Source organism: Hibiscus syriacus, unplaced genomic scaffold, assembly GCF_006381635.1.
Source record: "Hibiscus syriacus cultivar Baekdansim isolate YM2019G1 unplaced genomic scaffold, ASM638163v2 tig00117034_pilon, whole genome shotgun sequence".
Taxonomy (NCBI): Eukaryota; Viridiplantae; Streptophyta; class Magnoliopsida; order Malvales; family Malvaceae; genus Hibiscus; species Hibiscus syriacus.
In genome coordinates this window covers 3,423,015-3,448,574 of record NW_024063533.1, presented here as the reverse complement: position 1 = coordinate 3,448,574, position 25,560 = coordinate 3,423,015, and the positions used below count along the sequence as shown (strand labels likewise).

General features: G+C 33.4%; 1 pseudogene; it reads right to left on the bottom strand.

Annotated features, from left to right (window-relative positions):
- Nucleotides 1-6,434: 6,434 nt before the first annotated feature.
- Nucleotides 6,435-25,074, bottom strand: LOC120196902 (annotated as a pseudogene).
- Between the last annotated feature and the right edge of the window lie 486 nt (nucleotides 25,075-25,560).

Here is a 25,560-nt window from a genome sequence, read left to right as displayed (position 1 = left end):
AAAATTAACGAGGTGCTCACGAACTTATTGAGTCGAGTTGGACTTTGCTCGACTCAACTCGTTAATGTCTCGAGTCGAGTCAACCAGGTTTGAGTTTTTACCGAGTTTTGACTGAGTCGAGTTCAAGCTGTTCAACTCATTAAGCAGCCCCAGTCCTAATGGTTGATGCTCTCCTTTGTCACCCACACAACCTATGTTCAAATCCTATGGGGCCCTTTCTGTGCCTTTAATTTTCATTCCATCTGAAGGTGACACGTGTCACCCTCTGATTAGTGGATACTAAATATACTAAATTAAAAATAAATTAAATCATTTAATCGGGTGATGACATGTGTCATGATATTTGGTGTAACATCTTCAATACCGAGTTAGTGACCAAATTGAAATATTTTGGAATTTGGTGATTAAAGTAGAATAATTGAATAGTTCAATGATTTATCTGGAAATATTTTCTAAAAGTTGTTAGTAATTATTAAAGGAATTAAAGGGCAAAATGGTCATTTGACAAGGAAAATTTTTATATTCCTTTTATAAGACAAGGGAACCACATGGAAAAGGAGAAAATTCTCCAGAGTTTTCTTTCTTCTTCTTCTTCTTCTTCTTCCCGTATCTCCAAGCTCTAAGGTGAGTTTCTTTGTTTGTTGATTAATTGTTGATTTTCAGGTTGGGTTATGATCATTAGATGATAATTAAGCTTAAGGAAAGCTTAATCTGTTCTAAAACAACAAGATGAAAGATATAGAAGAGATTAAAGAAAATGAATTTTTAGATGAATTTCTGGAAAAAAAAGTTAATAAGTGAAATTTGAGAAGGAATTTGACTTGTCATCACTAAGAATAAGAGATTTATGAAGTTAGAAAGGATTAATAACAAAGTTGAAAGTTTAGTAAGATTTTTAATTTTAATAATCATGATGAGATATGGAAGATAGAGATGGTTTATATGAATACAAGTTGGTTTAAGTAATAGTAGTTGAGTTTAATGATATGATAGGGGCTTAAAATAGAAGATTTGAATGAAGAGTTGATGATTTTCGGGTGTAAAATACAAATTATGGGCAAAGTGTATCGATGCAAATTCAATGTGTACCGATGCACTCTTTAAAGAAGAAACATCGAATGCCTTGAGTGTACCGATGTACAGTTAGTGCATCGATGCACCCCCTTAAGATTAAACATCGAAGGTGATTTGGGTACCGATGCACAGGTAGTGCATCGATGTAAACTTTATGGAATGCATCGATACACTGTAGAGTGCATCGATGCATACCTTCATTAAAGGATGAAAATAGCTTTCTTTTAGCCTAAGAAGTGACAATTTAGAAGATATCAATTAGTATACTGATATGTATCAATGTATTACTATGTGATATATGATGGCGTAGATTTCGATCGAGAGGAACGTCCAGAAAAGTTTACAAGTAATAGTCATCGGGAAGAATTAAGAGATCGATATTGACTAGTGAGGCCAGGTGAGTGCATATTAGATATTATATGATGTTTAATGGAAATAAGACTTGCAACAAGTATATTTCCGATAGTATTATGCATGAATTCATGAACTTGAGTATGTGTTTGTTATGGGTGTATGAGTAATATGTTATTGTATGTGTGACAAGATTTGTATGAATTTATGTTAGTGTGATAAGATATAAGAACCGGTATAAATAATATATATGTTTACATAAATTATATGATGATATAAGAATAGATATGAAATTATGAGTATAAAAGATAAGTCATGTGATAAGATTTAGGTAATTTATGGAAATGAAAATATATGAATATGAAGAGTTATAAGAGAACAAATATAAGTTATATGATAATGAAATACAATACTATGTGAATAAATGGTTATACGATAAAATATGTAATAATAGAATAATATGATGAAAGTGAATTCATGATATCAATAGGAACTAGGTAAACATATAAAGGTTATATGAATAATGGAAACATGAATTAGACAAGTACATAGTGATATGATCAATTATGAGAATTAGTGTATTAGATATTATATGATTTATGAGAATTTAAGAAAACTACACAAGATTGAATTATAAAATGAACTGAGAATAATATATCACTTAGTAAATTGTATATAAAGTGATGATATACACATATAATATAAGATATATGTTTATAAATATGGCATATGTTATGTAATATAAGTGCATATCAAGAAATAAAGAATAAGATAGATGATACGATATAAATTATATTATGAATTAGTGAGGTAGGAATTCGATATAAATATGCAATAAAAGTTATGTGTTATATGATAAATATAAACATATGAGAACAAGAGATAAATTATATTAGAAAGATTTATAGGCTTAAATGAAGCCATAGGAAGATGTTATAGGAGTTATTTGATGATAATTTATGAGATATATATATATATATATATATATATATATATATGTGATAAACTATGTGAAACTGAACTAAGGCAATATATATATATAATTGATGTGAGTATAAAAGTACAAACCATAAGTTATATGATATGCAATAAGTTATTATATATACATGATGTATGTTATGAGATGTGATCTATATGATTACAGGAGAAATGATAATAGCTATAAGAGTATATGTATATGTGAACTATATGGAAATGAACTACGTGACTATGTGTGATCTTATGGAAATGTAATAATGGGTTATGTGGAAGAACTATGAGATTATATGTATATGTGAATGTGAGATAATCTAAATATTAATGCCCATGTTATGTGTCAAGATAGCTAGAGGTATAGTTGGCATGCCAAGAGTCGAGGGTCTACGCGGTCCTTCGGGACATATATGTATTCTTTGGAACATGTATGAGGTCTTTTGAGACACATATTTGGTCTTTGGCATATGTATATGATTCTTAAGGAATTTTTCTACGTGGTCCTTAGGGACATCTTATATAGCACTACGGTGCAATTCTACGCGGCACTTCGGTGCAATTCTACGTGGCACTTCGGTGCATTTATAAGAGTTGTGGTGACAACATTAGTGCACAACCTCTAATGACTCACATATCAATAGTTCTCACATATGTACATGGGCTAATCAAGAGATAATAACAAATATATGTTGTGATATGATAAATTTTATAGCAAGGACATGATAAGGTATATGTATAGTATATGATTGAGAAGGTTAAGTATATGTGCTATGTGATTTAATGATAAGTGACTAATGATGATTCATATGTATGCATGTATTTCTTATTAGATAACCTGATATGATTTATATGATGATGTTTGTATTGCTTAGTTAATTAAATCATATGTTGAGTAAAAGAATAAATATAAGAGAGTATAATTATAAGATATAAATGATAAGAATATTGATAGTGGAATAAGGTTAGAGATGAAAACAATGTGTGATATGTATTTGGGTATAATACGTTATATATAATGTTATATTGTTTTGATGTGGCATTATAAGATGATATGTTCATGCATATGTAATTAGTTAGAGTTTTTTTATAAATTAATGCCTCACTAAGTTATAGACTTAGCGTGTAAGTGATTTACACGTAGGTTTCAAGAAGAGTAAATAGCGATGTGGAGTAAGACAGGTCAGCATCTCCTTACTGAAGGTCAGATCAGAAGAGAGGTGAATAATATGTTTTTTAATATATATAATGTTTTAGTTGGCATGTATTCAAAAGAATATATTGTATAAGCTCTGAATGGTTCTGTAAACATTTTGAATAAGTTATATGTTATAAAAGTTTTAAATTACTCACTATTTTAGACAAGTAAATGTTTTGAAAAGTCAACGTGACACCTCGGATCCAGATCTGGGTCGGGTACAGGTTGTGGGTGTTCCATTTGGCATATTGACATGTGGCATGATCTGATTCGAAGAATAAATTTATTTTAATTTTTTAAAATTAAGACCAAATTGATAGAATATATAAGTAGCAATGACTAAATGTGTAATTATACCAATTTTACTAACTATCACGTCAATACTTCCGTTAACTGTTAACGGCTAATGGCCTGCTTGAATGCATTTAAATAGTTTGGTGACCCAATTGTCAATAATTCAAAAATTGTGGTTAAAGTGAAAATGGGCTATAGTTGGATAATCACAAATAAATTTACATAAATTTATTATGAGATGAATCTCTTAACTTAGTTTTATTTATACACAAAATCAAGATTTGGTTATCTTATCTTACTTAAAAAAAACCTATATTTTCTTTTGCTAAACAAACTAATAGTTTGACTTGACATTTACCTTGACGATCTTAATGGTTTTTCTCGAGATAGTCATCATCATGTGGGAACCATCCCAAAATTAACACCTAATCAATTGTATATTTTTTTTCTTCTCTTATTTAAGAGTGAGTATTCAATCAAAATGAGTAGAGTAAGTCAAAAAATTTTGAGTTATTCGAGTTGACGAATTATATTTTATGACTCAAATTTAATTTGAAATTTTTTCTAGTCGAGTTTATGAAATTCGAGTCAAATCAAGTTGTTCGAGTTTTTATACAAATTTAATTATAATTATTTATAATATTATGGTACAGACTGGTTCTATTTTTTTATTTCCTCTAACCATATACGATATATATATTCATATTCTTTTGTATATTATAATGTTATTTAGTACATCAAATGCAATCTAAAATTATAAAAAAACATATTTACAATTGTAAACAATTGTATAAAGAAATTGATGAGAGTATAAAGTAGTAAAGAAATTGATGGGAAGAAATAATTTCAAATAATTGTAGTCAAAAGACCAAATTAAGTAAAATGTGAAATTAAGGGACTAAATTGAAAACTATAGGACATTTTTAGTAAAAAATATTAATTGAAGTTACATAGGTATTCTATACTGATAGAGGAGCATCTGGTTCAAATTTGGTCAAAACAAACTTAAAATGAAGGATGAACTGAAGAATTAAGTAAATCATGCAAAGTTGAGTAACTAAATTGAAAAAAATAAAAATTGTTATTAAAAAGAGAAATTGAAAGTACATATGTATTCTAAGATAGTTTAGAAGCATGTGGTTCAAATTCAGTAAGAAATGCACTTAAAATTAAGGAGGAATTGAAGGAATAAGGAAATCAGGGACTAAATCACAAATCTGACAAAATACTCAGCTAAATTTTGATTTTTCAAGTGACTCAAAATTTTGAAATTTCAACTCAACTCGAACGACTTGATAATTTGAGTTGACTTGATTAACTCGACTCGATAACTAAAAATTAAAAGAAAAATTGATTTTTCGAGTCGAGTCGAATTTTGTTCACTCATACTGTCATCGGTTGAATTTGACATTGTCATTCATATTTGATAAACTTCCTTTGCTATTACTCGAATGCTCTTTGTCGTCTCCCCACCGCTGCCCTTGCATCGAGGCCTAAAAGACTTAGCCCTAGTCGATTTGTCTCTATTAAATTCATCTGACTTTTGAAATCTCTTTTACCACCTCTTCATTGTAATTCAATTTTAACCTATCGTTGTAACTCATCCATAAAGGTGAAGAAGATATTCATGTTGCTTATGTCCGAGACTTGCAGTACAACTTGAAGTGTGGTTGTGGGCAGTCCCAATCGAAAATATTGAATTTACTTTTGAAAATTAGAATATATTTTTTAAAGGAGAAAGCATTTTTGAACATCAAGAGACAAATAAAATTTTTGAAATGAATAAAAACATAACACTAATGACAGTAGAGAATAAGAAAAACACCTAAATAAACACAAGGTTTGGATCAAGGTTCGAATTTTTTAACAACGTATGATTTTATCATAAGATAACATAGACAATACATACATGTGAGCAATGTAATAATTTATAATATAGGCTACGTGATGGCAAGCAAATGACCAAAAGTTTGGTGGTAGGGAAGCCTTATAAATGATTGTTCTTATTGTTTCAATAATGTATCAATGGTGTCGTCCAACAAGAGCAACATCCTGAGGCATATATCAGAGAGTCTTTAACAATTGTTGGACGGTTAGTTTATTGGACTGTTATAACTAACTAGCCCGTATGGTTGTGAGTGAGCTACATAAAGGGAGCCCGTTTCTATGTAATGCACAAGGTTCAATAATAAAAAGAAAATATTTTAGTTTACCTTCTTCCTCATATTACACTATCTGCAGGCTTAATTGATTGCTGCTCTTCTGCCTTGCTGTTTATGGCTTTCCATTAGCTTATACGTCAGACTTACAAGATGTCTAATACCATTTAAAGTTCAATACTTTTGAATTTAGTACCACCATCTGTGTAAAATGATATGTTTTAGTATTGAAATGTTTCTCCAGAAAGGGATGAAATCGTTGAAAAATGTCGTTATTTATTTCATCTCATTAACTAATGATTGATCTCTTTATTGATTCAACTCAGTTCCTTTATTTTGATTCAACTCATTAACTAATAATTTTATTCTGCTTAGTGGTGTAGGGCAATTCAGGCAAAAGGCCTTTGGTTATTGCAATCCAAGTTGTTTCCATAGCCTACACCCAACATGTCACAGTATCTTTTGTAGAAACCAATCCTATCTTCCACCCTGCTATCAGGACCACGACCGCACTCTAGCCCACCGTTGATTATGTTATCATGACTCCATAACCGGGACCCGACCAGTGGCGATGTCCGCACCGGACGAGCTCCAATTCCCGATAATTACGTTATGGCTGTCGAAACGATTTTTCTTAAAAAAAGAATTTAATTTTTAAAATCTAATTTTTAAAAGATCTTGTTTCGAATAATTTAGTGACCGGTTAATAATAAAACCTGGTTCGAGGAGTCGCCATCTGTAAACACTAATTTTTTATTTTACTTAATTTATTATTATTAAAATTATTATTATTATTATAAATATTATTATTATATTATATATATTATATTATTATTAAATAATTATTACAAAGCCTAAAGCGGCAGCCCAAATACAAATCCCAGGCCCAACCAGAACCGGCCCAGACCCAAATAGAAACCCTGAACTAATTTGGGGTTTCAGCTAGGGTTTCTCAACCCTATCCCAGCCGCCGCTACTTCCAGAACATACACGACGCCGCTCCAAGCTTCAGCCGCCCCACGCCTCCAGCTGCTTCCAGAAGCCCAAGCCAGATGTCTCGTCCAGCCGTTGACGACGCTTCACTACTGCCATGACGCCAACAGAGGATTCCAGAAGGCCAGCTGCCCCCACACGTCGCGGCTATAGGGTGAGTCACTACATAGCTCGGTGACTCACCGAACTTCCCCTTCTGGACCGGTCCGAGCATGGCTCCGTGGTGGCTATAAAAGCCACCGGATCCTGCAAAACAAAAGAAAAAAACAACAAAAAATGAGAGACCACGAGAGCAAGAACTACACCAACGATCCCAGATGACTACGTAAGAAGAAGAAGACGAGAAGACTTACCACCGAGAAAGCTACGCCGTCGTCAGAATCTCCACACACACCGCCAAAGAAATCGAAATACCGTGGGTATTTCTGAAGATCTAGGTAATTTTGGGGTTGTTTAAGGGAAAAAGAGGTCGGATTCGGCCAGGAGAGGTTCAGAGCTTCATTTTGAGTATATTTTTAATTTTCTGGCCACCATGGGTGGTGGCCGGCGGTGATGACCGACGCCGGAGCACGGCTGCCGGCCGGTGGTCTCCCTCTCTGTTTTAGAGAGAGGCCAGAGAGAACTCTGGTTCTCTCATTTGAGAGAGAGAAGAGAGAAAGAAGAAATGAGGATGATGGCCCTTCGGGCCAGCCATTTAGGGTATTTATACCTTTCCCAAACGACGCCGTTTTGGGAGGGGTATATATGTAATTTCGCGCATGGCCAAACCATACGCGCAGTCATCCAAGTTTGTAATATTTTCAATTTAGTCACTAGAATTATTTTTCTGGATATTTTAATTTTGTCTTCCAATATTATTTTATTTTAATTTAGTCCTTATCAGCATATATATATATATTTAGGGTAAATATCAAATTTAGTCCCTCATAGTTTAGTAATTATTATTTTAATCTCGTATTATGAATTATGGTTAAATTACACTTTTAATGCGCATCTTTTATATATTTCGAATTAGTACTCTAGTTTTATAATTTTACATTTTAATCATTAAAATTTCATTTTTGACTATGATTTTTTAATATTTTACATTTTAATACTATATTTTTAATTCTTTTTATTTTAATCATTATTTGCAATATTATTATTATTATTATTATTATTATTATTATTATTTCATTATTTTTATTTTTATTATTTATATAAATATATATATATATAATAAATAATATTTGTTTATTCGTTAAAATCCTATATTTCATAAATTACTTTTAATAATCATATTTTAATATATATTTATTTATTTTTCAATATTAAGAAAGGGCAGTCTTAAAACAACTGGATGTTCATTTTCTGATATTTTTTAAAAAATAAATATCCTATTTTATAAATTATATATTAATTGTTTTAATTATTTATTTTTTAATATCGAAGAAAAGAGCTGTCTTAAGGCACCTAGAAGTGTTTTTATGATATTTCTAAATAAATAAATATTTTATTTATAAATATATATAAATTAATATATTTTTTTCATAATTATAATTTTGAAACAACAGAATTATAAATTAAATATATTTGAATTCTTAAAATTCTATTATTAGAGACAATGTATAATTAAAAATTACCAATTTTGGGCGTTGTAGGGGTGTTAATCCTTCCCTAAACGTAACCGACCACGAATCCCTTTTTATTATTAAAAAGAACGAATTTTTGGTTATAAATGCAAATCAGTTCATCTTTTAACTGATGTTTTCTTAAAAACTCTTTTAAAAGATAATTATTAGGTATTCGACCTACCTGAACCAAAAGGCCAATGGCGACTCCCAAATTATTTTAAACCATTTATTCACATTATTTTCCCGCCAAGTAAAAAATTCGTGCCCGGACGAAAACCGGTTACGACAGCTTGGCGACTCCGCTGGGGACTGATCAAGCTTTTAAAATGAATTATAAATTGTCTCTATTAATTAGAAATTAAAAATTCATATATTTAATTTATAATTCTTTCTTTTCAAAATTTTTATATATACTTATTATTTTCATAGTATTTATATATATTATTTTATTAATATTTTATTTTATTTTCAAGTATTTTATTTCATTATTTATTTTTCTGTCAGAGGTTTGAACATTTCTCCTCACACACAACACTTGCATTGCATAACATAAAGCTCTATAATTGAGTTTGTCCCTTTTAAGTGGGAGTGAAAGCGACGTCTTCGTGAGAATTTATTCTGTGTCAGACTTAGCAAGTAGCTTTCGGGGTTCATATGCTCTATGTCTTCGTGGGAATTTATTCTCCGTGTCAGGCATAGAGAAGTGTATCCCCTCAAATTGAACTCGATCCACTTTAGTCTGTAATGGACTAGGATTGAGGGTTGGCAGCCCAATGAGGCTTCAACAAGGACAGTTCGAGTACTTTTACTCCTAGAACTGAAACTTTGCATATAATAAACCCTAGAAACTCTCTCGATCTGAAACCATGCCGAAATTTTGTCCAAAATAGGTGTACCCAAAGGAGAAATAAGTTCTAACTTTTGTTTTTTATTGATTTTTTTCCTAAATAAATGCATGTGAATTGGTAATCACGTGGTTAGGTTAATTTTTCCAAACAAAGCATGGAACTAGAAAACATGAGGTTAGGATTTATATACCATGATAGATAGGATTTTTTTCCTCTTTTTATTAATTGGTACTAACCAGTTTATTTTTTTCCTTTCTCATTTTTATTACTCTAACCTGTTTGCATTAATTTGTTTTGTTTTAATTGCATGATCATGGCATAATCAAAAGGTGTTGACTTGAAAGACTGTTCATCAAATTGGAAAGAAATCGTAAATGGACAAAAAGTTTTATGATCAAACAAAATATGATGCGGCCAAAGAAAGACATCCTGAGGAAACTCCGAGGATAGAAGCAAGCAAAGCACACAGAGATCCTGTTATATTAATACCAAAAGTATTCCACAAAGATCCTGCCAGATTGATACCAAAAGCAGTCTATGGTAAGAGTATCAGTCAGGGCATTCAGAGTAAAGGAGGTTTTTATGAAGCTCAAGCATGTTATTTGAAGGACTTGAATGACCAAAACAAGAAATTGAGCACAGAAGTGGAAACCATGCATGAAGATTTCCAAAAGATCAGTCAAGCCTTTCGAAATGCTGGCATAGGAAACACCCCAGAAGAGTGGATCACAGGGGTCACCAAGCTGAAAAAGAACTACAACATATATGAAGATCTTGTTCAAGAACTTCTTGGACAGAAAGGTTCTCTTACAAGGGAAAATGAGCAACTCCGAGAAATGCCACAGAAGATGAAAGAGAATGTCATGGAAGAAGTTGCAGTCCAGACAAATAATATGGTTCTTAAGTGATAGATTTAGCTGATTTTATAAGGAGATAAAGCAGACTGAAAACTCAACTTTTGAGCATGAATGGAAACTAACTGGGCTTTGGAGAAGTTAGGAGTGAAAGATATCCTTATATGTAAAGTTTTGTTTGATTTACCGAAACTTTTGTGTTTAATGAAATATGTTCTAAGATGATCACTCTTGAGTAAACACCTTTTCATACATGCATTTGCATTTTGCATCTTTGCATTTTTCATTGTGCATTTATACTTTTATATTTGTTTTTATACTATACAATTTTCATTTTATTGTTACATTCACATATTTACATTTGCATTTTTTACGTTTGTATTTACATTTTCATTTTTACATAATTACATTTGGTTTTAAACTATTTTACATACATTTAAACATAAAAACATGAGAGTATTTCGTGGAAGATTCCATGACAGAATTTCTGAAATCAAAGTGGAGCTAACTTGGTCTTCCTAAACAATGATAAGAACCATGAATGAGATTTTAGCAAGGGTTGGTAGAATTGAGAAACTACAAGAGCAACTTATCAAGACTCAACAAAAGATGACTGATCAAGTAAAAAAGTTCCAGGAGGATTCAAAAGAACAACTGACTAAATTGATGGTCCTGGTGAATATTGTAATCCATGGAGAGAAACCCTTAGAGGATTCTGTTGTGAAAGATTTGAATGGGATTATGAATAATGTAGATGATACAATGGAAACAAATGACCAAGACTTTGTCGGGGAATGTGGAAATTCGATAAATCTCCAAAAATCGGGTATGACCCCAGAAAATGAGACAAAGATCAAGTTGAAGAGAAGCATGGAAGAAATTTCAGTACCATTGAAGAAAGCTAAACAAAGCAAACAGTCACAAGGTCTTCAAGAAAGCAGAGTAAACAATTGTAATGTGACAGTGATGTCAGGGGAAATTCTACCCAAGTTTCCTTCAGTTTCATGCAACAAGTTATATCTTGAGTTACTCAAAGCCCAGATTATTACTCCATGTCGAGCTAAACCTTTTTTGCTTCCATACCCAAGTTGGTATAATGAGAAATTCTCTTGTGATTATCACGCTGGAGCCCAAGGACACTCCATTGAAAAGTATGGTCGCTTCAAACAATGAGTTCAAGACCTCTTGGTTCAGGGAATCATAGAATTGGATGACCAGTCTGTTTTGGTCAAACAATCGAGAATTAAACATCAAAATGGAGTTGGTAGTATAAAAAAAAGTAAAGTACATGCCCCAGAAAATGAAGAAAACAAAGTACTTAAGCCAAAGATAAAACGTTTAATTATCGATACTTCTCTGATTATAAATGATAAAAAAAGTAAAATGAGAGGTAATTCGAGACTGGTCTACAAGTTTAAGAATGAATGGGAAAGATAAAACTCTGAAGAAACCTCAAATGCATGTATCAGATTTTCTGAAGACCAGTGAAAAGAGTCTGGATACAAAGAGTCTGGTGAATATTACTCCAATTACAGCCACAATATGTGTTCAGAATCAGGACAAGGCTATCATCCTTTGTAAAAGTTGTTTTGAATCCAAAAATAAGCTCAATTACCAGCTAGAGAAGAAAAAGAGGATGATGGAGACTGCTCAGAATAAAGCAAAGAGTTGTGTATCTGAAGGCTTACCCAAAGAAGTTGACACAAAAGATGATCAAGAAATGGGGGGCAAATGAGGAAAATCTTGGGCCAATTACTTACCCAACATTACTGAAATGATGGGGTAGGCTGAATAAACAAGTGGAAGTTGTTATCTACCACTGTAGTACTTTTCTATTTTCAGCATCCTGTTTAAACTTGTTTTTTGTTCCTTTCTCCGCCTTTTGTGCAATATATAAATTTGTGTTGCTTATTAAGGTTATGAGCATTGAGTCAATTTTGCAATCTTGCAGTTCTTTGAATATCAACTGGATTAAAAAGCTCTTCATGATTAGAATTATAATCTTTGACAGAATATCAGGATTGAAAACCAGAAAAACAAAGACCATTGACCTTACCTCAAAAGAAATACACCCAAACACTATCCTATTACAAATATGAGATAGCCTACTCCTATTGAAAGAAATTACAAAAAGGCTTGGTATTTATATATAGGAGCGTACAATATGGGGCATCATTGGTGTATTAGATTACAAAACTGACTAGAGTATTTTTCTATTGATGACATTCGATGATGAACATAATTTTTACAAATAGGTAAAACTAGTTTAAATAAGTTTCTTGGGAATTGAACTCTAATGAAGAGATTTTCTGACTTCCTCCAAAACACCTAGACTATAACAGGTTCTTCTTAACAAGCTTAAGAAGTTTGAGATGTATACTCATATTATTATTATATACAATAAAGCTTGAGTTATCCCCCTAAAGCAATTGGTTAATAGCCCTGGCTTTATGGATAATATTCAACTAGTCTGTTATGCTTGAGTTATCCCCCTAAAGCAATTGGTTAATAGCCCCAGCTTTATGGATAATATTCAGCTAACCCATTATATTATTATATGCAATAAAACTGTTCCTCTAGATCAATTGGTTAATAGCCCTGGCTTTATGGATAAGTTTCAATTAGCCTGATAAAGGTGATTATTTTATTATATACAGTAAAGCTGAATTCAGCTTGCCAAAATGGCAAATGTGTTAAGAGATGGACTAAGGGAGTTGTGAAACACCTGTTATAGTCAACTTTACACAAGCACTCATAAATTTCATTGTTAGACCGATATTTTCGCACTAATTTGGTTAGATAAGTCTAAATGAAGGATTTCAGAGAATTGAAATGGAAGCGTTCTGAAAGGTATAGTAATTGGTAATCCTAGTTGCATCATTTTGTATGCATATGGTTAAAATACCAAGTCCTTAAAGTGAGGCATGTGACAAAGTTCACACAGAGAGAGAGGAGTGACATCTTAAATAGATGTAAACATAGAAAATAGGAAAGCCATCCTGAAATCAAACCAAATTTTGATACTTGTCAAAGAGCTATAATTCTCAAACATTAAAGAATTGTTGATTCTTTTGATATTCTTTGAATTCATGCTTATGATTTGATTTTATTGTGAACCTATGATAGGCAACATTCTACAAAATTCTTTCATTCTTCGATAAAGAAAGGAGGAAAAACATTTTCAAACATGACAGTCTCAAATGAAGAAGGTCCTTGAAGCAAGTTGTTGCCTATTCTACCTCTATTATAGAAAAAGTGACGCTAGAATGATGAAGCACTTCACATTTTTGAAGGCAAGGGGTCCAAGAAGCCAGAAAGTCCGGAGAATTGAACTTGTGACACTCTCTTATGACATTATTAGCAGCTCATCAAGAAAGATTATCGTTTATCTCATACTGAGGGCAATAAGCATCACCAGACAGATTATTTTCCCAAACCATCAATTCATGTTCTCTAGAAGATTACATCATAAATCCATGAACAAGTCACTACCTGCACTTTGGTTATACCGTGATGCTGGCTCAAGTCTTGATACATCATTGCTACTTCTTCTATGCCGATCACTTTCTTTGTCAAGATGATATTCATTATGTCTTTTAGAAGATTGCTGAATTTGAATTTGAGGACTTATGACACAGAATAAGACATTGGAACAGAATCTACCCTTATAAGCCTTTTATATAGGATAACATTGGTTACAGGATTCCAAAGGTTGAAGATGACCAGTTTTACTGTCAACTAAACCGTTCCATGAGTCGAAAAGAGTGGGATATATTGGAGCAGTAGAAGAAACAGTTGTCGTAACAGTCATTAATCTTTTAGTTCATCCTGATGATGTTTAGTGCTTCCATTAAGGTTGTTACGCTGGATGCCACCGACAACAAGGTCGAATTCGACAAATCTACTCATCAATTGCTCCAACCGATCATCATTCAGTTCTTACACATATACCTTTAAAGGTATGCCAAGATAGTAGAAGGCAACCTCTGCATCACTGATTCCAGAAAAAAAAGAGACAGGACATTGATATCACCGGAGAACATGTCTCTAGCAGCTCTTCATGTATGGTTTTTAGGGAAACCTAGAAGCATTTCCACCTCATCAGGTTCAAGTGGAACAATTTTATTCCTTCCAACCCATACCAGATTCCATTTTCAGCACTCATCAAGAACATACTTCTAGACACTCGAAGGTGACTCATCGTCATAAGCTTCAAGAGCCTTGCGGATCCTTTCTGTCAATTTGGCACTTCCTATACATGTTTGTAAACAGTTCAACTTCATCCCAGGAAGGTCACCAGTTTGTTGTCAATGGAAAAGCATCATGTATAGTGCAATGAGAAAGTAGAATAAGAGGAAATCTATTCTCAATTGACATATTATGAATATAGCCCCATTTCCGGGCAGCAGCACAAAAATGCTTCGAATCTACAAATTCTGGCTCTACATCGTATAAGTACCGTGACATTTTGTTCCAAACACTAATTGGAGCAAGTGCCATGTTCTCGTAGTAGAAATAAGGAGGCCCAATAGCATCTTCTGGAAGTGGTCTTTGAGTTATCTGATCCGGTTCGATAGAAACCCCAAAAAACCAATCATTGGAATTGAAAGATGAACTGCATGATCGTCTTCATTAAGAAGCTTCTTTTCAAGCTTCCTCTACTTCTTCCTTTTCAAAAATCATAGCCCAAGTTTTGCCTTTGCTTGTAATTGGGGTCATTGCATAATGAATTCCTACCTTCTACTGGAAGAAATGCGTCAGCAACTTTAGCCATTTGATCAGCACATATAAAATCTGTCAACTCTGTAATTGATGAATTCGTACCACATCTCTCCATGGCTATTGAAGCCTCAACCTCTGAATATCCTGTTTTTGTCAAGTATAACAGTTTATTCTCCTCATCAGAATCTGAATTCAGGATTTCCTCGGTATCAGAAAGAACTATCAATATCTGTGAAATCATCCTGAAAGATCACTTCATAATCAGATGAGTTGTTATCAGAATCAACATGTTGCATGGGTGTGGATTTTTCAAGAGACTGTACCACTGTATATGTAGTCTTGCTATTGTACCATATTACCGTTCACATAAATTGGTTTCTCTCCCACAGAAAAGTATATTTCAGAGATGGCTTTCACTGAAAGATGATAAGCCACTGTATCAGCCTGGAATGGATTACCAAGCTATTTTTACTGCTCTGTCTGAGTAAATCCCTCCAGATAAAGAAAATGGTCACCTCATTCAGAAGACACATATCTCAGACGTTTCTGTCAGAATGATTGAATACTTCTTAAGTTTGTGACAACATGAAGAGAATTCCAATTACTTGATAACACTACTGTTTAGTGACACCAGAATGAGAGTATTCAACATAAATAGATTTGGGGCACGAATAAAGCTACAAGTACATACAACAGTTCATTGTCAAAATTGGACCTCGTGGGGATCATGACATTCCAGTCAAACAGACATTGAGAGTGAATTAGACAGATCTAGAGGGACATCTTGAGGGCCCATTTAAACCAGAAATAGAATATTGGGGCATTTTGAAGGCTCACAGCAATATGAATATTTGGGCATTCTTGGAGGCTCATCTCAACAAGAAATAATGTGAACACATTTTTAACATCTGTATCAGCAAATATTGGGGCATTTTGAAGGCTCAGATCAACAAGACGCAAATGATAGGCCAAACTGAAAGCCCATTTCAATCAGAATTAGGATTGTTGATGCATTTTTGAATAATTGTATCAGCAAATGCTGAGGCATGCTGAAGGCCCACATCATCATGTGTTAAAAATCATTGACTTGAGCAATATTTCCAATAAGACAGAAAAATATGAAGAATGAAAATGGTGAAACAATAACAGTCAATCTGACTACACATAATTGCTTCGTTCATCAGGCAGTTGCATTAGGGTCCTGTTGTTGAACAAATATTTATTCAGCAAGTATGGTTTCAAATACCCAATCTTCTTAAACCATGTGTCACATGACAGTGTGTTCTTTGTTAAGATGGTCCCCTTGTAGACCATTCGATCCAAGGATTAGTTCCTCGAGATATTGAACTCTGAATTTGGCCTTTTGTGTGTCGGTGATAATTGAAAATATTTATTTGAGATTCCTGTCACTTAGTTTCAACTATACTGTTGAAGTTACGAAGCTGTTTTTCACATCAGTTTTGTTTACTTGATGACATCGAAGAGAGAAGCTCATGTATATTGCTCTTTCCCGTTGTTATTAGGGTTATCATTACCAGCCAGGCTGAACTGAATTTTTATCTATTTTGGGTTTTATCATATGCGTTTAATCCCCAGCAGCAAGAATTCCACGGATATTTTTCTGTATATGGATCTTATAGCTGAAGTGTTTCTACTTTTTACAATGCTCATTTCGGAAGAAAATGTGATCGATATCACACTTGCCCTTGTTCGAGATGATATCAAGATCAGTTGGTATCTTTTATTTCAACTCGAAACTAGCATATATCGTGAATTTGACCAACTTTTTGGTCATACCAACATCTCACTTGTATCCCCACTGAGTTTAGTTCTCAAGTGATCTTGTGATATCATACAAAAACTTTGAACACTAGGCAAAGAGCTTCAATGATTGAGAAATCTGAGCAGAAGCCACAGAAAAGGATGAATGTGTTGTCAAATGCTTTATGAACATCTGAGCAGAAGCCACGGAAAAGGATGAATGTGTTGTCAGGTGTTTTACATCTGAGCTGAAACCACATGAGATGAAGAATGTGTTGTCAAATGTTTTACAAACCAGTTATTCTGATGTTGAACCAATGTTGTGATCATATGGTTTCCATTTTTGATCCAAGATTAAGTTTGTCTTCTTCAACTTCAAGATTATAAGATGAGATATGATGAAGATTTCTTTCCGCAGAAGGAGAGCTAAAATTTTAACCATAAGAAACTAGTTGAATGACAGGTTGTGGTTAAGCATCTCGACATGATATTATCCAAGTTGCTTTGTTCGAGAACCAATTAAATGTGGACACATGAAAGTAATTGAGATAAATTCTCCTTATGATGTGTTTCAAGAGTCAAATCAGAACAGACTCTACTCCCCTAATTAATCCCCGCTGAGTCAGACATATCTACATCTACACTCTTTTCAAAGATGATAGATTCTCTTTTCAAAAATGAAAACTTTATTGGATTTCTACACAAGTCCAAGCAAATAAAGTTGTTTTTATCCAAGACAAGATGGGGCATCAAGGTCATAGCTCTGACTACGGCAAGAGTTCCACAAATGAAACATTTCTTCTGAGACTTTCATGAAGCAAAGAAGACATCAAAATACAAATTGATTAGATGATTCTGCAGAAATGCAAGCTTGATAGCATAAGTTGCTACACTGATATTCAGAGGTAACCTTGGCAATAAATAATGAAGTGAAGGAAGACCAAGTTCACCACTTTGAAGTCAAATGAAGATTGCATCAACATTCATGCATTCATAAGAACATCATTTCCACAATAGACAATGCATTACATTGATAAATCTGAGTGCATTCAAACATAACGTTTTACAGATTTTCGTAAGAACAAGAAGATTCATGATAAAAATACCTTACAAGAAGAAGGTAGAATTCAAAACCGCAAATACAGGAATCACGCAAACATCTGAAGAATATATGGACGTAATCCACAAGAATGAACATTATCTTGAGATTGGGTCATGTTACCCAATCAACATGTTATTTTGAAAAATAATGAGAAAACGATTTCCATAGTTTCTCATTCAATCTTTTCTAAAAATGAAAATGTTGAAAAGTAAGAAAACGATTTTCATAGTTTCTTACTTAGTAAACTATTTACCACATCTGTAAGTCCTACAGTGTATGATGTTTCCAAAAAGCCTTCGGGAGCTTTTTGATGTTTTCAAAGCCTTAGGGTCATCTGTAAGTCCTACAGTGCATAATTTTTCCAAAAAGCCTTCGGGAGCTTTTTGATGTTTTCAAAGCCTTAGGGTCATCTGTAAGTCCTACAGTGCATGATGTTTCCAAAAAGCCTTCGGGAGCTTTTTGATGTTTTCAAAGCCTTAGGGTCATCTGTAAGTCCTACAGTGCATGATGTTTCCAAAAAGCCTTCGGGAGCTTTTTGATGTTTTCAAAGCCTTAGGGTCATCTGTAAGTCCTACAGTGCATGATGTTTCCAAAAAGCCTTCGGGAGGTTTTTGATGTTTTCAAAGCCTTAGGTAATCTGTAAGTCCTATAGTGCATGATGTTTCCAAAAACCCTTCGGGAGCTTTCTGATGTTTTCAAAACCTTAGGGTCATCTGTAAGTCCTATAGTGCCTGATGTTTCCAAAAAGCCTTCGGGAGCTTTTTGATGTTTTCAAAGCCTTAGGGTCATCTATAAGTCCTACAGTGCATGATGTTTCCAAAAAGCCTTCGGGAGCTTTCTGATGTTTTCAAAACCTTAGGGTCATCTGTAAGTCCTACAGTGCATGATGTTTCCAAAAAGCCTTCGGGAGCTTTTTGATGTTTTCAAAGCCTTAGGGTCATCTGTAAGTCCTACAGTGCATGATGTTTTCAAAAAGCCTTCGGGATCTTTTTGATGTTTTCAAAGCCTTAGGGTCATCTGTAAGTCCTACAGTGCATGATGTTTTCAAAAAGCCTTCGGGAGCTTTTTGATGTTTTCAAAACCTTCGGGTCATCTGTAAGCCCTTTAGTGCATGATGTTTTTATGACCTCTGGAATGATGTTTTCAACATTTCAGTCTTACTCAAAAGAAGTCAAAAAAAATTATTTTTTTTCCGTCTTTGCTCTATTTTTGTTAACACAAGAATGAGCAAAGAGGGGCAGTTGTAAACACTAATATTTCATTTTACTTAATTTATTATTATTAAAATTATTATTATTATTATAAATATTATTATTATATTATATATATTATATTATTATTAAATAATTATTACAAAGCCCAAAGCGGCAGCCCAAATACAAATCCCAGGCCCAACCAGAACCGGCCCAGACCCAAATAGAAACCTTGAACTGATTTGGGGTTTCATCTAGGGTTTCTCAACCCTATCCCAACCGCCGCTACTTCCAGAACATACACGACGCCGCTCCAAGCTTCAACCGCCCCACGCCTTCAGCTGCTTCCAGAAGCCCAAGCCAGATGTCTCGTCCAGCCGTTGCCGACGCTTCAGTACTGCCACGACGCCAACAGAGGATTCTAGAAGGCCAACTACCCCCCACACGTCGCGGCTATGGGGTGAGTCACCATATAGCTCGGTGACTCACCGAACTTCCCCCTATGGACCGGTCCGAGCATGGCTCCGTGGTGGCTATAAAAGCCACCGGATCCTGCAAAACAAAAGAAAAAAACAACAAAAAATGAGAGACCACGAGAGCAAAAACTACACCAACGATCCCAGACGACTACGTAAGAAGAAGAAGACGAGAAGACTTACCACCGAGGAAGCTATGCCGTCGTCAGAATCTCCACACACACCGCCAAAGAAACCGAAATACCATGGGTATTTCTGAAGATCTAGGTAATTTTGGGGCTGTTTAAGGGAAAAAGAGGTCGGATTCGGCCAGGGGAGGTTCAGAGCTTCATTTTGAGTATATTTTTAATTTTTCGACCACAATGAGTGGTGGCCAGCGGTGGTGACCGACGTCGGAGCACGGCTGCCGGCCGGTGGTCTCCCTCTCTGTTTTAGAGAGAGGCCAGAGAGAACTCTGGTTCTCTCATTTGAGAGAGAGAAGAGAGAAATAATAAATGAGGATGTTGGCCCTTCGGGCCAGTCGTTTAGGGTATTTATACCCCTTCCCAAACGACGCCGTTTTGGGAGGGGTATATCTGTAATTTCGCGCATGGCCAAACCATACGCGCAGTCATCCAAGTTTGTAATCTTTTTAATTTAGTCACTAGAATTATTTTTCTGGATATTTTAATTTTGTCTTCCAATATTATTTTATTTTAATTTAGTCCATATCAACATATATATATATATATATTTAGGGTAAATATCAAATTTAGTCCCTCATAGTTTAGTGATTATTATTTTAATCCCGTATTATGAATTATGGTTAAATTACACTTTTAATGTCCATCTTTTATATATTTCGAATTAGTACTCTAGTTTTATAATTTTACATTTTAATCATTAAAATTTCATTTTTGACTATGATTTTTTAATATTTTACATTTTAATACTATATTTTTAATTCCTTTTATTTTAATCATTATTTGAAATATTATTTTATTATTATTATTATTATTTATATAAATATATATATATATATATATAATATTTGTTTATTCGTTAAAATCCTATATTTCATAAATTACTTTTAATAATCATATTTTAATATATATTTATTTATTTTTCAATATTAAGAAATGGAAGTCTTAAAACAACTGGATGTCCATTTTCTGATATTTTTAAATAAATAAATATCCTATTTTATAAATTATATATTAATTGTTTTAATTATTTATTTTTTAATATCGAAGAAAAGAGCTGTCTTAAGGCACCTAGAAGTCATTTTCTGATATTTCTAAATAAATAAATATTTTATTTATAAATATATATAAATTAATATATTTTTTTCATAATTATAATTTTGAAACAATAGAATTATAAATTAAATATATTTGAATTCTTAAAATTCTATTATTAGAGACAATGTATAATTAAAAAGTACCAATTTTGGGCGTTGTAGGGGTGCTAATCCTTCCCTAAACGTAATCGACCACGAATCCATTTTTATTATTAAAAAGAACGAATTTTTTGTTATAAACGCAGATCAGTTCATCTTTTAACTGATGTTTTCTTAAAAACTCTTTTAAAAGATAATTATTAGGTATTCGACCTACCTGAACCAAAAGGCCGATGGCGACTCACAAATTATTTTAAACCATTTATTCACATTATTTTCCCTCCAAGTAAAAAATTCGTGCCCGGACGAAAACCGGTTACGACACCATCAATATTTGATTAAGATGTGATTGGGCACCCAAAAAGTAATTGTCATTTAAAAACATTCATTTTAATTAAAACAACAAATTTGCGGTATGCGTTACCAAAATTTCAGTTCGGGAGTCGGTTACTTGTGGGAAAAGATTAGCACCCCACAACGCCCTAAATGGGTACCTAGTCGATTAATTAGTTAACTTTGCAATGAAACTTAAGAATTCGAGTCTAATTTAATTTAAGACCCCCTAAAAGTAATATTCTTTTGAATTTCAGGACGAAACACAATAATATTTAATTATTTACTATTGAGAATGATCGACCTTCTAAACTTTAGAGCAGTCGATTCTTACTCCAAACGAAATAAGGAAATATTATAATTCATTTATAAAATTTATTATTAATTCAAAATAACAACGCAAAAATAATTTTAAGAGAGAAAATGATAATATCTAATTATTTCTAATCGAGAATAAATGACCTCTTATGCCTTAAAGTAATCATTTATTATTCCAATCAAAATGAAGAGTTATCACTATTTCGTCTTAAAATTCAATATCGATTCGAGTGAAAACGATAATATCTAATGATTTCCAATCGAGAATAAATGACCTCTCATACCTTAAAGCAGACATTTATTACTCCAATCGAAATGAAGAGATATCACTATTCCGTCTTAAAATTCAATATCAATTCGAGTGAAAACGATAATATCTAATGATTTTTTAAGGAAATATCTAATGATTTTTAAGGAAATATCTAATGATTTTCAATTGAGAATAAATGATACATTAAAACAGGCATTTATTACTCCAATCGAAATCAAGAGACATCACTATTCCGTCTTAAAAATCAATATTGATTCGAGAGAAAACGGTAATATCAAATTATTTCCATTCGAGAATAAATGACCTCTCATGTCTTAAAACAATCATTTATTACTCTAACCGAAATGAAAAGATATTACTATTCTCAATATCGATTCAAGTGTTACTATTTTGAAAACCCATTGGAAAACACATGCAAAAAATAAAGCAAATTAGAAGCATACCCCGAACAATTACAATTAATTATTTATTTTACCAATATTTAATGAGAATAAAGATGTTCAATTATTTAAATACATCGAGACGAGACCTTATATTCAATCTAACAATCTTTTCTTGGTGAATTTAATTAAAAGAACATGATATTTTTCTCAATCCCCAAATTTTAAAATGAATTCAATTTAATTTGTGTCACTCAACGGGATAGACTTTCATTTTAAAATTATCGAAAGTAACTTTCTTATACGTTAAGACAGTCACTTTACGACAATATTAAAATGAAAGAATATTACCTTTAGTCAAATTATTTTGATTCAAGTCAAGAAATGCTTGTGAGGATATCATGCAAAAACTAATTAATGACAAAAATGAAATAACATGCAAGCAACTTGCAAAAATAAAAAAAAATAAAATGAAAATAGGACTAAAATATAAACAATAAAGTCATCATGTCAAAATAAAACAAAATAAAGTGCAAAAGTGACTAAAATGAACATTTTTAATATTAAGTTCTGAAATTACAAAGAATAAAAAATAAATGAAACATGGGACCAAATTAAAATAAAATATAATTGCAAGGCCAAATTAAATTAAATAAAAACCATATTACAATTCGAAATATAAACATGCAGAAACCACAGGGACTATTTCATAATTATTTAAAACATGCATTCAAATAAAAAAGCGTAAATTATTAAAACAATCCAAAATCTTTTTTAAAAAATTTAAACAGTCACTACATATGACCAAAATAAAAACACGCTAAACATGGAGGGACTAAACAACAAATAACCCTAAAATGTATAATACACATAAAGATGGGTAAATATCAATTTTAGCCTCTACAGGTGACTAACATGCAAAAACACGCTAAAGTTAGGGGGACTAAACAACAAATATACCAAAATTATAAAGCATACACAAAAAATGGGTAAATATCAATTTTATTCCCTACAAGTGACTATTTTGTAAAAAACACGCACAAAGTTAGGGGATCTAAACGTGATTTTCCCCTAACTTTTTCTATATATACAACCTTTTCCTTTTTTTCCTTTTAAACCATAAAAATAGTTTAAAACTTCTCCCCTCTCTCTTTTCTTCCCTCGGCTGGCCCATTGCCAGCCGCCTTACCCCGTCTGACCTCCTTTTCGGTCACCGCACACGGTGGCCGGAGCTCCAAAATGAACCCAAAAATAAACCTTTCGCTTTGATCCGTCCTCTCAAGCCTAAATCTAATGCCAAAACTTACTAAAAAAAACCCTAAAGACCCGAAAAACCCCCGTGACCTTTCGGTTTTCTTGCACTCCGGCAACCTCCGACGAAGACGAATCGACCCCCCTCCGGTTTGACTCCCCATTATAAGGTATAGATCTAACCCTTTCTCTTTTGTTTCGGTTACATGCAAAACTTGGTTGTTTTATTTTTTCTCTTCACTTCGAAACTAAAAAAACAATAACAAATACCTTGAATACTTTTTGACTTTTTGCTTGTATTGCTCTCTCAAAACCGAAAAGGGAACCCCTTTAACATCATTCGGGTTTTATAACCCCTAGATTTTAAATATTTTTTCTTTCTCTTAAAATGAAATGATTACATTTTGTGTGTGTTGTGGTTTGTCTTGCTTATTTGAGTGATCTGACATGGTAGGGGACTTGGCACGTGGTTGCTGGCAGCGGCAATTGCTGGGGAGTGGTGCAACAAGGAGGTGGTAGCTGATTGGTATAGATGGCGGTGTCCAACCTTAAAATTAAGATTAGCCAAAGTTTGTAATAGTGAGCCTTTAGGGTTTGATTCTATTGGGCTCAGGTCTGGACCAGTTGGGTTTGTTTCCCTCTGGGCCTTGGGTTGGGGTGTGGGCTGATTTTGTTTTGTGGTCCGATTGGGCTTATTATAAAAACATGTAATAATTAATAAAAATAACATTAATTAATTAATAATAATAAAGTCGGGATGAAAACGAGTGTCGGCAATGGCACGACGGTTTGTTTCCCTGCGGGGTCATCCATAACCATATGGTTGTCTTGAAGGATATAGTGGGTTCGTGGCTACAAGATCCGGATTATTTATCAGGTCTTCTCCAATAGCTCTTCTAGCTTGCCCATAGTTGTAGTTGCTGAGAGAATTAATTCGTCAATAATACATAGTACAGGGACTTTAGAAAGAAATTGACCTTAATTGAGTGACCGAGGAACTTACTGAGTCAATTGGATGGGTCCTCCTCCATAATACTGTCTTCCAGGAGGACATGGCCAGTCACTTGAACTACAATAAGTGGAAGGGTTACGTTCCCTTATAAAGCAATAACCCCATGCATAGGGACCATCAGGTGCACTTGCCCATCCACCTGTGGTTTCATGAGATGTTTTCCCATCCATCTGGTGGCATCTTCACCGGTTGTGCCGAATCCATTATATGAATCAGCAACAGCAATGAAAGCTTCATAAGTATAGAAACCGTTGCTGGGGTATCTTCCGTCGTTTCGATACTTTAGCATTTGATTAAAAGGGTCTCGGGTGCTGATGCTGCCGACACTGCCGCCGGGAGTGGAGCCACCACCGCACTGGCTCTGGAAGCCGGTTCCGCAGTACTGGGGCGTGTTGCCGCACCACCCGTATTGGCTGCAACACAGTCTGTTTGCACCTCTTACTTGTCTTCCGCACTGTTGTGCAGTTGCTCCTAGGCAATGCAAGAGTATTTCTACACAACGTCAAAAGAGCATACAACTTCATTTTTGTATACATTGATACTTTAGTGTGGGTTTTGAATAGGGATGGGCATGAAACTCGAATTCGACGGGTTTCGACCCGATCGTGTTTGGTTTTTTAAAAAGAAATTTTGGTTTGGGTCGGGTTTTTTTAAAAGTTATGTTCAAGTAGGGTTGAATTCGAGTTTAGAGTGAAAAATATCCGATCCGACCCGACTCGGGAAAAATATATATTTAGGAATAATTATAATAATACTCATCTATATATTATTTTTTAATTAAATAATTGTTTTTATTGAATAAAAGTAATATATATTTTTATTTCGAGTCGAGTTGGGTCGGATTCGGATTTTATCTCAAAAAATCAGGTCGAATTCGGATCGAATAAAAAATATAAAATTTTCAGATTGGGTCGGATTGGCCAAAACTCGACCCATGTCCTCCTCTACTTTTAGATAGATAGAACAAGTAGCGGGTATATATATACATGTAGATATGATTGCTGGGTTTT